Source organism: Molothrus ater, chromosome 12 (genome assembly GCF_012460135.2).
Source record: "Molothrus ater isolate BHLD 08-10-18 breed brown headed cowbird chromosome 12, BPBGC_Mater_1.1, whole genome shotgun sequence".
Taxonomy (NCBI): Eukaryota; Metazoa; Chordata; class Aves; order Passeriformes; family Icteridae; genus Molothrus; species Molothrus ater.
Window position 1 is genome coordinate 9300599 of NC_050489.2, and position 12888 is coordinate 9313486.

At 37.8% G+C, this 12888-nt stretch overlaps 1 long non-coding RNA gene across 1 annotated transcript in view; it reads right to left on the reverse strand.

The window, feature by feature from the left end:
• The window catches only part of LOC118691233 (uncharacterized), a 182162-nt gene that overhangs the window by 75933 nt on the left and 93341 nt on the right, over positions 1 to 12888 (reverse strand). The window contains exon 3 of the long non-coding RNA XR_004980982.2: positions 7405 to 7512. This is a non-coding gene — a long non-coding RNA (uncharacterized LOC118691233). The remainder of the gene's footprint in view (positions 1 to 7404; positions 7513 to 12888) is intronic.

The window sequence follows — 12888 nt, forward strand, 5'->3', positions numbered from 1 at the left end:
GATTAGTTATTGTTCAAACTGATTTGTAACACAAAAGAACAGTTTTTATATTGCAAAAAAATCCCCAAAACCAAAACCCTAGAAAAATAAGAGAAGCGTTAGTGCTCTTGTACTCCAATACTGTTGGCAAGACTCAACTAGAAATGCCAGATATGTATAAAGAGTAATTTTGTCTCATTAAATGATAACACTAGTGGTTCCTCTTCATCTCCTTAATTCATTTCTTGTAGTTTTTCTTGTCACATCCACTTGTTTTATGGCTTACTAACTTGCAAGTTATGGTCATAATTTATGGTCAAAATTGAGTGGTAGCAAATCACAGAATATTTTCATTGATTACCCTAAATTGTCTAATCTCCTGTATGTTTTTAGGACTTGATTGGGTGGTATTTACTGATTGCCTTCATCTAATTTAAAAATCAATCAATAGCAACAATGAGAGGTGGTGGATAAATCGAGTCTAATGCAGCATAACTGCAGCAAATATCCATCAAAGGCTCATTCTCAATCAAATTTGTGGGAAGTTTTAATACATAAACCAAAATGTCTAAAAGCCTTACTTCTAGAGCACATCATTTTTAAATTGTGCTCTGCAATGTGACATCTTATTGCTCTTATGCTGTCTATTTAGGGCAGTTTTCCACTGCTAAAATGAACATATTTCACTACAATAAAACTGTAGCAAACAAGAAAAAACATGTCATCAGCTTTGGTTTAAAGGCACTTTCTTCCATCTTCCTCAATATCATCTGTATATAATAATGGGAATTAACATAACATCAGCTTTTCATATAAACTGTGTGCATTTTCTCTGAGATAAACATTCTAATAAGTGTCTTGATAGGAAATGTGCTTTCTACACTGGGAAATCAATTCACTAAAGTTGTTCCTTACATTGTTCTTTTTTAAAAGCATCTTTAGTTCCAGAAGTTTTGGCTAGCAAATATGAAGGGAGCTATCTGGAAGGCAATATTCTAATTTCTTGACATTACGAGGACAAGGCACCTCATGCAGTAAAGAACAGAGAGTAAATGCAAACCTTCCTTTTCCAAGTGATGGCAGTACAAACATAAAATGCTTTTATATAATTTGTCATAAGCAAACATGACATAAAACACATTAAATTTTTTAACTAGGCACGGATCTTCAGTTTACATGAACTCAAGGTAAATCTTATAGGCATACAGATGTGAACAGTTACCTAAACTGAGGTCAGAAAGCTGCTGTCATTAACAGCTGGATGAGGAGCTAGGTCTACAGCCTTGAAAAATAAGTCAAAACTTGCCTCTGTTCCCAAAAGACTTAATCCATACCCAGAAACAGGTATTCAGTGTTACTATTCAGTGTTACTATTCAGTGTTATACCTGTTACTTGCTCAGTAAATTCTATGTAGATTGCTGAGGATATTCAGCTTTTGTTTCTCAACAGCAGGGGACATGTGAAGCTACAGACTCGTTGTGCAATAGGGGGTTCTGTCCTGTGACTCCAGGTGTAATAAATAACCAGTGAAGGGGAGAAACTTGGAGGTTTGTGGGTTTTCTCAAACTTTGATTTTGATTTTTATTTGAGTCAATGGGGGCTTATTAGTAGGTCAACATCTGGAAAAAACATCCAAAAGCTTTGAAAGGCTCTGAATTCACTGATAAAAACTCCTTTTTGGCATCTAAGGAAAGTACAAGTTATATGGCTACAATCCAGCACTGCTACAAACAAAACCACAGATATGTAATGGATTGGGAAAACACCACCACTCTGGAAAAGAATGACTCTGCTCTAATCAATTGTGAAATATCCTTTGTTACTAAACACTCTTGAAAAATCTCAGGCCCAAGCAGGAGATCACAGCACACATTACAAATATAAAAGACAACCACCAAAGAGAACCCTACCAGCAGCCCAGGGTTTATTAAAATTCTGACATTCTGAGATATCTTCTTGCCAAGGGCCCTCTTACAATGACATCTGTACACTTGTCATTACATTGTGGTTCACATTACTTACATAAACATGCCACAGGGAAACCATGACTGATATAATTTTTGTAAGATTGAAAGGTAGCCATTGTGATCATTAAAACAAACCTGAGAGAGCCTTCCTGATGATGGAACAGATTCAGTTACTTCTTCCCTCTTTGTGGGTCATTAGTTAAAAGGGGGAAGGTGGGGGAGGAGGGAGAGAAGGCCATATACTGCAGGTGTTTTATCCTTTGTAAGGAGACTGCACTGAGACAAATGATTCTAGCTGGCATTTTGTACACACCGGAGATTGCTTATCGATCCAGATCAGAATATTCAGGCTGGCCCCGGGGAAAAGGCAGAGTATTTTCTGAGGGAGTTAATAACCTGGCAGCTGAGCTGTCTTGTCCAATTCACTGAACCTAGGGCTCTAATCAGGCCAGAGTTTTTATTTTGAGAAATCTTGCCATATGTGTCTGCTATCTGCCTTCCACTCTATTGGAACAGTGACAGTGATTGAAATGACAGCCTATAGATAGAGCCTAATCAAATTGTTTATTATCAGCCTAAATCAATATGTATAGATTGTAGAAACATCACTGTCATGCCTTGAAAAAGTCATACTATACTACATGCTGCAGGTGTAATTCTAAAATGTATTTTTCCATCCTAAATTACGTCTGAATTTAACAGAGTAAAAGAAATTAGAATGGTGTATGAGACAGTGAAAAATATGCAGGTTTAAACATTTCAATAACATTAAGGATTAATGTAAAAATGCCATGTTGTTCATTGCTCAAATGAATTATCATGTTTTCAGTGAAGAACAGAGCTGTGGGAAAGGAAAAATAAAAATTGAAAAGTTGTTTTGCCTTTTGTATAGAAAGGGAAAAATCTCACAGTGATCTGTGTAAGCACATGCTGCAGCTTGAATGAAATTCCAGCACTCCTAAAAAGCCAGTTTTGAGGCATCCAGACAACAGAGATGAAAACACAGCAATGTGAATTCCTTTGGTACCACACAAATATTACTCCCAAGAGCCTACCAAAGAGCTTGGACCATGAAATCTAATTATTTGATAAGAAGCTGATTTCATAAAGCCCTCTCTTCTGCAGGCTGTTGGATACCCTTTTAGCACAGAAAAGATATCAGTGCATCATATGGAAAGAACAAAAAAGTGTTTAATGGTGTGTCATAAACCAGATTCCACAGGCCTAATTATCATCTCAAACAGAATCATCCAAACACAAAACATGAGAGGAAGAAGAAATATTCCTGAGGGCGTGGCACTGGATGGAAATGTCTCACATTTGGGAGAGGACCAGTAATCTTTCTGGCCAGTGAAGCTCATGTGAGTGTACATATCTGAAATTCTGCTCCAGTGGAATTAACTGAAATGGATAATCCTGGGAGGGCCTATGGCCCAGCAAGAGTCAGCTGTGTAGTTCACAACTTTTGAAGATGCTCTACTGGCGGAATTTGTACTACCTAACATGTCCTGGGGAATAATTTATTGCCTTGCTCCTCAAAAACGAAATTTCAAAACTATTTTAAAGTACTCTAGCAAAGCAAAGAGGCTGTAGCCTTAGAGCAAATGATATGTTTTGCCCTGAAGAATGGTGTGAAATAACCTTCTGGTTAATTAATCTTTGCAGTGCAAAGAGTAATTCAAGCTCTTGTTTGAGTATCATTTACATTGTGTGATTATTGGGTTGAGTCAAACATATACCAGCCTTTAGCATTACAGCATACATGTTAATAAAAATAATATTGCGTTGTAGGTTGTACTCATTTAAAGAGGTATTTTCTTCCTTGGATAAACGTACTTTTCTTACTGTGAGCATGTAAAGCTCTCCAAACAGCAATTATCTTTGGCTGAATGAATCTAGGAATTTTCCTATTACCTTCAAAATTAGAATTTCATGATTGCCATTTTAAAAAATAAAGGTACTTATTCAGCAGAAAATGTTAGTGTGTAAGTCTAAGTACATGCTTAAGTCCCTCCTGAGTCAGGAAAGAGGTTAAGCAGATGCATATCCTTAAGTTTTAAATTACTTCAGTGGGACTTTGTCTTGTCTTAAACTTTGAATGTACTTGAAGTGTACTAATGGCTGAGCATAGTATATGAATACAGGTGGTTCAGGTTTGGCCCACAGCTGGCACAAAACCAAAATTTAACATTACTTTTAAAGTGTTTTGACTAAAATCCAGCAAAGTACTTATGTCTACACACAGTGCTGATTTAACTATCTCAGTTTATAGTTACACTGGTGCAATTTCCTAGCATGGATACAGTTCTGCTGGTATTTGTCTTGGCATAATGTAGCAAGGCACTTTTACAGAACTGAATGGCTCTGAAAGTCAAGGAGGCTGGGGCAAACCTGTGAAGGAGAGCACCAAACCTGATTTAGCTGAAAACACTGCACTGAGGGGACATGAGAATGGGAGAAATTTGCCTCTTGAAAAGGTCATCTTCAAAACCTTCACGAATTACTGGTGCCACTTCCAGCACACTTCTGCCAGTGTGGCTGCTCATATGCGAGTTCATTTCCCAAAGAGGAGCTCCTTCCAGAAGCTGTGGGTGAAATGCCCAGATTATACCTTGTACACTGCAAGATCCACTGAGCTGGGTATGCTCTAAGTGATGGCTGCAAACAAGGAAACCTGCTTTAGGTTCTGTATGGCATGCAGTGAATTCCCTGTTAGTCTTCTGATTCTGCTGAGATAGGCTATATTTTTATCATTATTTTGCTTTATAAGGTTAAAACTTATTGCAGCCAAATGACTCAAGACAGAAGAAACTACAATTTTTTTTCTTTTCCAAAGGATCTTCAAGGAAGAATTTGACCACAGAGAAGGGTGATAAAAATGAAGAAATAATGACCTTATAATGTATTATTTACAATGCAGAATAGTGATCTACACTGTCACCATTATCCAGCTTTCCAGTACTTGGGTTCTCAGTTTTGGATATCATCTATTAATGGGAAATATACCTAATAACTTAAGTTTTACCTTGGGAAAGGACTGTTTCTAGGATCCTCCTATGAAACTAGTGAAATTCTTATTTATATCCCACTTAGTGCTTTAGATAGGCCATTTCTCTAGATCCATTCATTTTCTTTTGGGTTATTTCTGTTATGGGCTGATTTGCTTTGTCTTTGCACTAAATGGGATGTAAAACTAAGTGCTGCTGATACAATTTCCTTGGGTTTATTTGTTGCTTTTTTCCACCTTGCTTTTTTAGACAGCAGATGTATTAGGAGAAGATGCACAGCATACTAAATTCTTATCTCATTTGAAGAACATAGTGCTTCCAAATTAAATAGTTCAAGATGAAAGAATGACAGTATTAAAGCCACAAGAGCAAACCTTAACCTGTCCCTTTCCTCACAAACATTCCAGCTGTCAGAATTTTGCCATCTTTTATTAAATGCATCATCATCTATCAGCATATGGACATATTGAATAAATGAACATTAGCCCCTAAACACTTATTCTCTGATTTTATTTGGAAGTATAAATAAAAATTTCAAAATAGTCCCTTTAGTAATTTCAGTCATCACTATTACACCTTAATTTATTCCTCTAATTTCATCTACAATATAATAGTGACAAAATTAAGAATAGAAGTTTGGCCTCCAGCAATCCACTTTCAGTTTTCATGGATACCATAAAGAATTTACCTGTTTCCCCTTTTCTCATATGAACCATACAGGCACTGACTCTAAGATTAAGCAGATTTCTCCACTACCAACAAATGAAGCCCTATTTGTTTCTTTTCAGTTGCATTCATGTTACTAAATCCAGTAGCATCACAGCACAGTCTGAATGGAACTCAGGCTCAGAAACTTTGCAACCTAAACATCAAAACTAAAAAACTACTATTCAAGTAGGATGGGAAGATATGGTGTGATGTAGCCTCACGTCCCACAAAACCTCCGCTCACAATACTGCTTCACTTCAGATGCACAAATAACTGATGCACTGCACAAACCAGGCCTGCAAACATGGTGTGCCTTCTGAGCTGTACTTCAAACCTCACTATATTTAATAGCCCTGTGCCAAAATGCCAAGTACTTAAAAAAAAAAAAAATCTGGCCAAAAGATCCTCAAAAAACTACTGAAACACAGGAGCGTGGAAAAGTGTAACATTAGAACGTTCTAAATCCAAGCTACACTTCAGGAGTGTAAAGAGGGATTAATGAGGACCTGTGATGGTGAACTTCTAGAAGAGTCTAAGAAGTGAAATTCATTTCAGCAGTGTCTGTTGTGCTGTGAGGCTTAATTGTAGCACCTTGCCTTCATCAGCTGGAAAAACTTTTGCTATGCTGTTTGCAGACAGGGCTGGCAACCATCCTGAGTATCCTGCATTCCCACTCTGGGAGGAGTTAGTGTAGCAAAGACTACGTGGGATTCAGCTAATGCCATTCTGTTAAACACTAGAGAAGTGGTTGTGACCATGCTGACCTTAAGAAAGATGTATGGAAGTGTTCATCAGTCCTAAATTAGGGGAAGGAGGGGAGGAAGGAAGGAGAGAAAGGAAGGAAGGGATTTCTGAAACACTTTGTGAAGCTTACCTTGATAAACACTAAGGAGAAATCCAGATATTTTGTCTACCCACAGAAAATTGTCTAAATTGCCTGGAAAAATCTCATTGACCCAGTCAGATTGTGTGAAGCTTTTGATCACATACAGCCCCAGGTTCTCCTACATCTTGCTCAGAGCACATAGCTCAGTGGAAAACCCCAATATTTTATTGTGATAAACACTACAATGGAATGATGTTTGCACTGGCATGTGTGGGTTGCTCATCTTTAGGTGGCTTGGGAACATTATATTCAGGGGGTTTTAGGTGTGAATTTACAAGCACCACATGCAAAGAATTTTAAGGTTTTGTTGTTCAATTATTTCAAGTAGAATGAAAACATCAATGCTACAACAATACAAATTAATCAAACAACAAGAAGTAAGGCAATTAAAGCTGAGCACTTTTGCAATGCATATTCAAGAGCCTGAGTAATTAGGTGTAACTGTAGAAAGATTGTCAAATGTCCTTTTTGTGTATATCTATGAATTCTATTTCACTGAGAAATCGAGTAAATTATTTTTGTGGATGATTTTGGATAGCTACAAAAAATGAAGGAGGAAAGCTGCTTCTGTAATTTAGAGCATGGAATGGGAAAGGGAAGTCCCTTAAATCTTCAGATTCCTACGTAGCTTGAGGCAATGACTTAAATTCCCACCTGTAAAAAAGTGTGACAATCCTTCTGTGTGCTTATCTGGGCTAGGAGGATATGCATGTTAAGAATACTCAGACAGAGCACAGAAATGAAGAACAGTATCACTCCAAGTGTTCAGCTACAGAACTCACCCTGACACCAGTGTTCCATACAGCATTCGTTCTATCAGAGTTTTATAAATAGAAGTTTACATAGGATCCTTACCTGAATGCATGTGGTTTTGACTGTAACTTTCTCTCTTAAAGGTGTCATTGTGTGGGGAAAGATCAGCATCATTTATCCTCTTGTGACTCTGAAACTGCCAGTGAGCCTCTGAAATGGGGAACAAACCACATAATTAGAAAATTATCCACTGCCAGCTTGCTATTGTCCTATAGCTTTTCTGAAAAGAAAAAAACGTGTGCCACACTGACAGCACTTCACAGGCAATACAAGAAGCTCTCAAGAGTTTCCAGCAATCTTCAACATAGATAACAAACAGGAGATAACTTATAATATGGCAGGTAAAGATAAGGCCTTTAAAGAACACATAACCAATGTACTTAGTGTACAGCCCCAGCAGCGAAAATCACAGTAAAACAGTGGTTTCTTAGGCTGAACATTTTATCTTAGGCTGAAGATTCCAATCCCATAAACTGGGGCTTCAATCTTCATAGAAAGTTGTATTTCTGTAACAAGCATATTAACACAAGGGGACTTTTGCCTCCAGGCTCCCATTGTTAGATTATTCTTTATATTGGATTGTCACAGAAAAGGCTTGTTTTCTTTTTCGTTTTTACAAAGTAAAAGATCTGAAATATTATCAGCAGGAATAATAGTTAGGAATACAAAAGAAAGTCCACAGGATAACATTTGGGTAAAAGGCATCAACACTGTGTAAAAAAATCTTGAATGGGAAAGAGGATTCCTCATATGAAAGCTGAACAGGGCTCACAGTTAATGGATCTTTTCTGCTTGAAATACTCAGGTCATTGATATTAAGTATTGCTTCTGGGCCCCTTTGAAGAATTTCAGTGTTGCACAGGTGCCAGTCACACTGAGAATGAGGAGATTGCTCTGGTGACTTTGTCCTTCAGCCAGCAGAGCCACCAAGGGCCAGGTGCTGCTCCCAAGGGTGCAGGCAGCACTCCCAGAGCCCCTGCAGGCAGCACTAGAGGGATGGAAGGTGCATCCTTTGCCAGTCCCTGCCACAGAGCACGAGGTACTGCTGGGACTGGTGCCACATTTCCTGAAAATGCTGTCAGAAAGTGAAGGTATTGTTTCCATCTCAAACACAATCCAATAATTAGACAATGGAACTCATACTGCTGTCAAAAAAATTTTGGCCAAAGGTTAGGAAAATTTCTGGTGAGAACATTGTAAAGGGAAGTTAAAATATATGTCTGCAAGTGAGAAGGAAACATTCTATTCTTACTCCACAATTATGTGTATAAAACACATAACAGAGTTGTACCTCAGCTAGCTCTATGAACTGTGACAATCTTGTAGTGCATTCACCCATGTTTATGTGGTTGTATCACTAAGGATATATTCACTGTATCTACAGATAGCTGCAAACATTGTATCAGAGCAAATTATTCACCTCACTTCTAACAGGCCAGTAAAAAGCACAGGTTCTAAAAGCTGAATGAGTCAATAATAACTATCTGCTGTGAAATTCACCTTACCACCCTCTTTTTGCTTACAGTTACATAAGGTTTACCTTGATGAAGTGAATTAAAGGGTTATCTGCTTTCTGCTAGCACTGTTAAATATTTCAGAAAGCACCCATATCCCTGGAGTTTTACAATGCCATGGCAGTTAACACATTCTCCAATACAGTGCTTTTTTTTTACACACCAGGGCTAAATGGCTCAGCTGTAGAGCTTGAATTTGGACTGAGGAATTTTACTTTCCAACATTTTTTTCATCTTCTCTATGGATGTAAGCTGCTTGTCTTGCCAGGCCACATCCTACATCTAAAACAAATGTGGGAAAAGTGTGTAGTGCACAAATTCCACGCTCCCAGTCTGGAAACCACTCAGTTACACAGCATGAGATGTTTTCTTGATACTCAGGTATTGAGAGTGAAATTCTGTTCTTGGATTTCTCTCCTGGGCTGCTGTCTGCTGTAATCACTTGCAGTGCATCTGCAGTCCTAGCAGACTTTCTACTGGAAGTCAAATTTCACAAATTTGAAATCTAAATCTTTTGAATCCTAAATCTTTCTGAACCTTTACTTTTTTTACATTTGCTAATCAAATAGGGAGGACTATTATAGCGTATGTGTCTCCCATGTTACAAGGAGAAAATTCATTTCACTCTGTTCTTAGAAGAGTTCAACTACTTTGGGGGAGAACATCAAAAGTCACTGTAAATGGTATGATTCTGAAAGGGAAATTTAAAAAAAAAGGACTAAAAAAAAAATAATCCTGCCATCTAGCATTAAGACATTTAAGGAGAACAATAATGCACATTCTTAACCAAACTTTCCAGTATATTCCATACATGCATTCACACCATGTTTCTTAAAAATAAACAAATGAAAAGTAAAAAATGCAACTGCCAAAGGAAGGTTATTTATGTTCAAACTGTACCAGAGAAATTAGTCAGGGGTAATTCATGCATGTGAAAATATGATTTCTAACACTGCCAAGGTCAATAAGACCTTAGGGAGTAAATGCTGACCACATAAATCAAAGATGCAGTTTTGAGGAAGTTTTGAAGACAGAGTGGAGTGGCTTTAATAGTTTTTAAAAGCTTGTTAATAGCCCAAAAGAATCAGCAATGATACAAGAAGAGCAAATAACTTATTTATAAAAGGACCAAACTATGCTTGATGTCCTTCTGTGGATTGGATTGCCCAAGCCCAGAATTATACCATTCTCTCCCACATTTCAGAAGTAGAAGTAAGGATCTGATTATTTCTTAAAACTGAAAAATATAAAAGGTGCACCAATCTAAATCTATCCAAACTGCCATATTAGTTTGCTTGAAAAAATATTTTAAGAAAAAGACAACTTTGGTGAATAAAATACTTCTAGGAACATCTCCTGTTTTGCCAAGATGTCTAAAGAGAAATGCATTTTATCTGAAAATGCATGTTGGATAGCAAGCTTGGTTTTTTTTAATTTGGTTGCTGGTTTTGTTTCTTTTTCTTTAACCATTTCCCCATGGTAGGTCAACAAAAAGCAAATAACTTTTTTGCCCCGCTAAAACAGAAAATTGACAGTTTTTCATTTTAAGCTCAGCCACTGAACTAAAGAGTACTTCTGCCTGGCTGGCTCCCCACACTCCTTTGGTTGCCACTGTAATATCTAAAAATCTCCTGTTTCAGGTTGCCTTTCCAAAACATTGTGTAAGTCAGAGCATACCCATTTCCCACACAGCTCAGATATCTGGGATACATATCTAGTGTGATATTTGAAGATATCTGAAATCAAAGAGAACTTTAAAACAATCTTTTAAAAGAACTCAGTTTGCACTATTAAAAACTGCTTGAATTACTAACAGGAGGAGTTTGTGTCTGAGTCAGACCCTTCTAAGCCTTAAAAAAAGATGAATTCAGAATAGAGCTGGCAATTAGAACTCACTGTTTATTTATTAATTTGTATTAGTAATTTTCGTAGGTTTTTGAATGTTCCTGTATTGTACAATTGTCTCATATTTTAGAAAATGTAATCCATGACAGCATCCTGATTTCACTGATAAAGATATATAAACCATTTTTTATGTTGTTTCTTTGTAGGTAAACTGCTAAATTTCCACAACCCCTTTCAGCACAAACTCTTCACTGTTTCATTCTCCTATTAACAAATTCCGCAGCTGTTCCAAACTATTCCTCTTCTCTTCTTGGACAGTGCTGTTTAATAGCTCTGCCCCCTTGATATCAGGGAAAAAAAGGTTGACCAGACATGCAGAAGCCTCTGATTAAGGGATAATTAACCTGTATTATTCAAAACTTCATCATGAGCAAGGAGCAGAAGTCAGAATAGTGGGACCACAAGGCTGCTGGGGAGGAGGCAAATGAAAGCAGATACTTTGGGATCAGTTGGACACAGGCAGAAGAATGTAACCTAAAATCTTGCAGCCAATTGAAATTTGTTGTCAAAGGGTGCAGGAGGAAAAGAAAGAAGGCAAAGAGGGAAGCCATCAGACAAACTCTGCACTCTACTTCCCACAGTTATGACTCCAGGCAGAAGCTGGGTAGGTGGTTGTGGAGCGTGTCTCTCTCAGAAGCAGCAGGACAAGTCTCATGGCTAATCTTGATGTCAGAGGCACTGGTGTTTCTGCATCAACCCTTCCTACTTTTTAGCCTTTAAAATTTCTGTGTTTTCATTCATTTCCACTATTCCTTAGTCTCAGAACCATTCTGGAGTCAGAGTCTGGAGAATTTGTTTTAAATTTCCAAAGAGTGAGAGAATATTTGATTTCACATAAGCATAATTTGATCAGCAAGGGTGGCAGTGATCAAAAACCAAGTGCCACAGTCCCCTAGGGTTTTTTCTATACAGGTGTGCACTGATTCTTATTCATACAAGACAATGAATTGAACTTAATAAAGAGGAAGTTTTCAGAGTGCTCTCACTCTGGAGAGGGTAAGAGTTTGAATAAACTGCATGGAAAATGCAGATAGAAGATGAGTAAGACCCCATTACACTTATGACAGTCACTGGTAACACCTCTCTGAAGAACATATGGAGCACAGTCACAGCTGTCCAAGAACTCTTGAGGTGCTTGAGACTAGACCTGTACACAGTTGTTTCCTCACGTAAAATTTCTACCTTCCTCTTTTCCTCTATGGAGAGAAGGAAAAGAAGGTAAAACATGAGTCCTCTTCCTTGAGATGAGTTGGTAAAGATCAAACAGTATTTGCATGAAGTTTCCAGTGAAATTTTGCCAGAGGACAAAGGGCTGCATGGGCCAAGAAAAACCAGAAGCTCTACAAGTGTAGGAGGACTGTGTTTGTTGGCTGAGTTTGAGAATAAATTGAAGTCAAACTAAAGAGTGAACAGAGCTGTTTCTCAATTTTTAGTTTTTTTTAATCCCAGCACAGCATGCAAATAATTTGTTATGGACTTGAGCAGGAGAAGCCAAGTATATAGTATTGTGAAACTGAAATCCTAAAATAAAATATTTCAAGTTAGGAAACCTGTAGATGGTAAGCCCAAAGCACTCTTTGCATTCAATTTTCTGGCTTGGTCACAAGCACTCTTGCTTCCTGATATATTTAACTAAAATATTCAGGTATTGCCTCACATGCACCTCCTTTGGCTTTTTCCAGTGCCTATAAGCATGTGCAGAATGTTTGAGAACACCACCAGACTTTAGTACCAGCAATATCAGTTTCTGAGGGGTTTTTGGTTAATAGAGTGCAATGAAGATTTCTGTCTGTGGATGCATCTGGAGGTTGCTGGAACATTTTGACTCATGTTCCCAACATATTCTCATAAAACTGATCAGCTTCTCCCTCCCAGCACATACCACTGTGAAAGAGAGTGAAGTAAAAAGTATTTAAAAATAACATATAACTCATTGAAAGGAAGAGCACCACATTTTCTTGAGCCACTCTGCAGCTCTGGGAGTTGGCTGTTGTTCTTTCCCTTAAACTCTTTCCTGATCTCTCATATCCACAGTTTTGACAGGCTTTCCCACAGGGAATGCAAGGAACACACTGCTCTCCCATGGATCCATTGGAAGCTCATATGG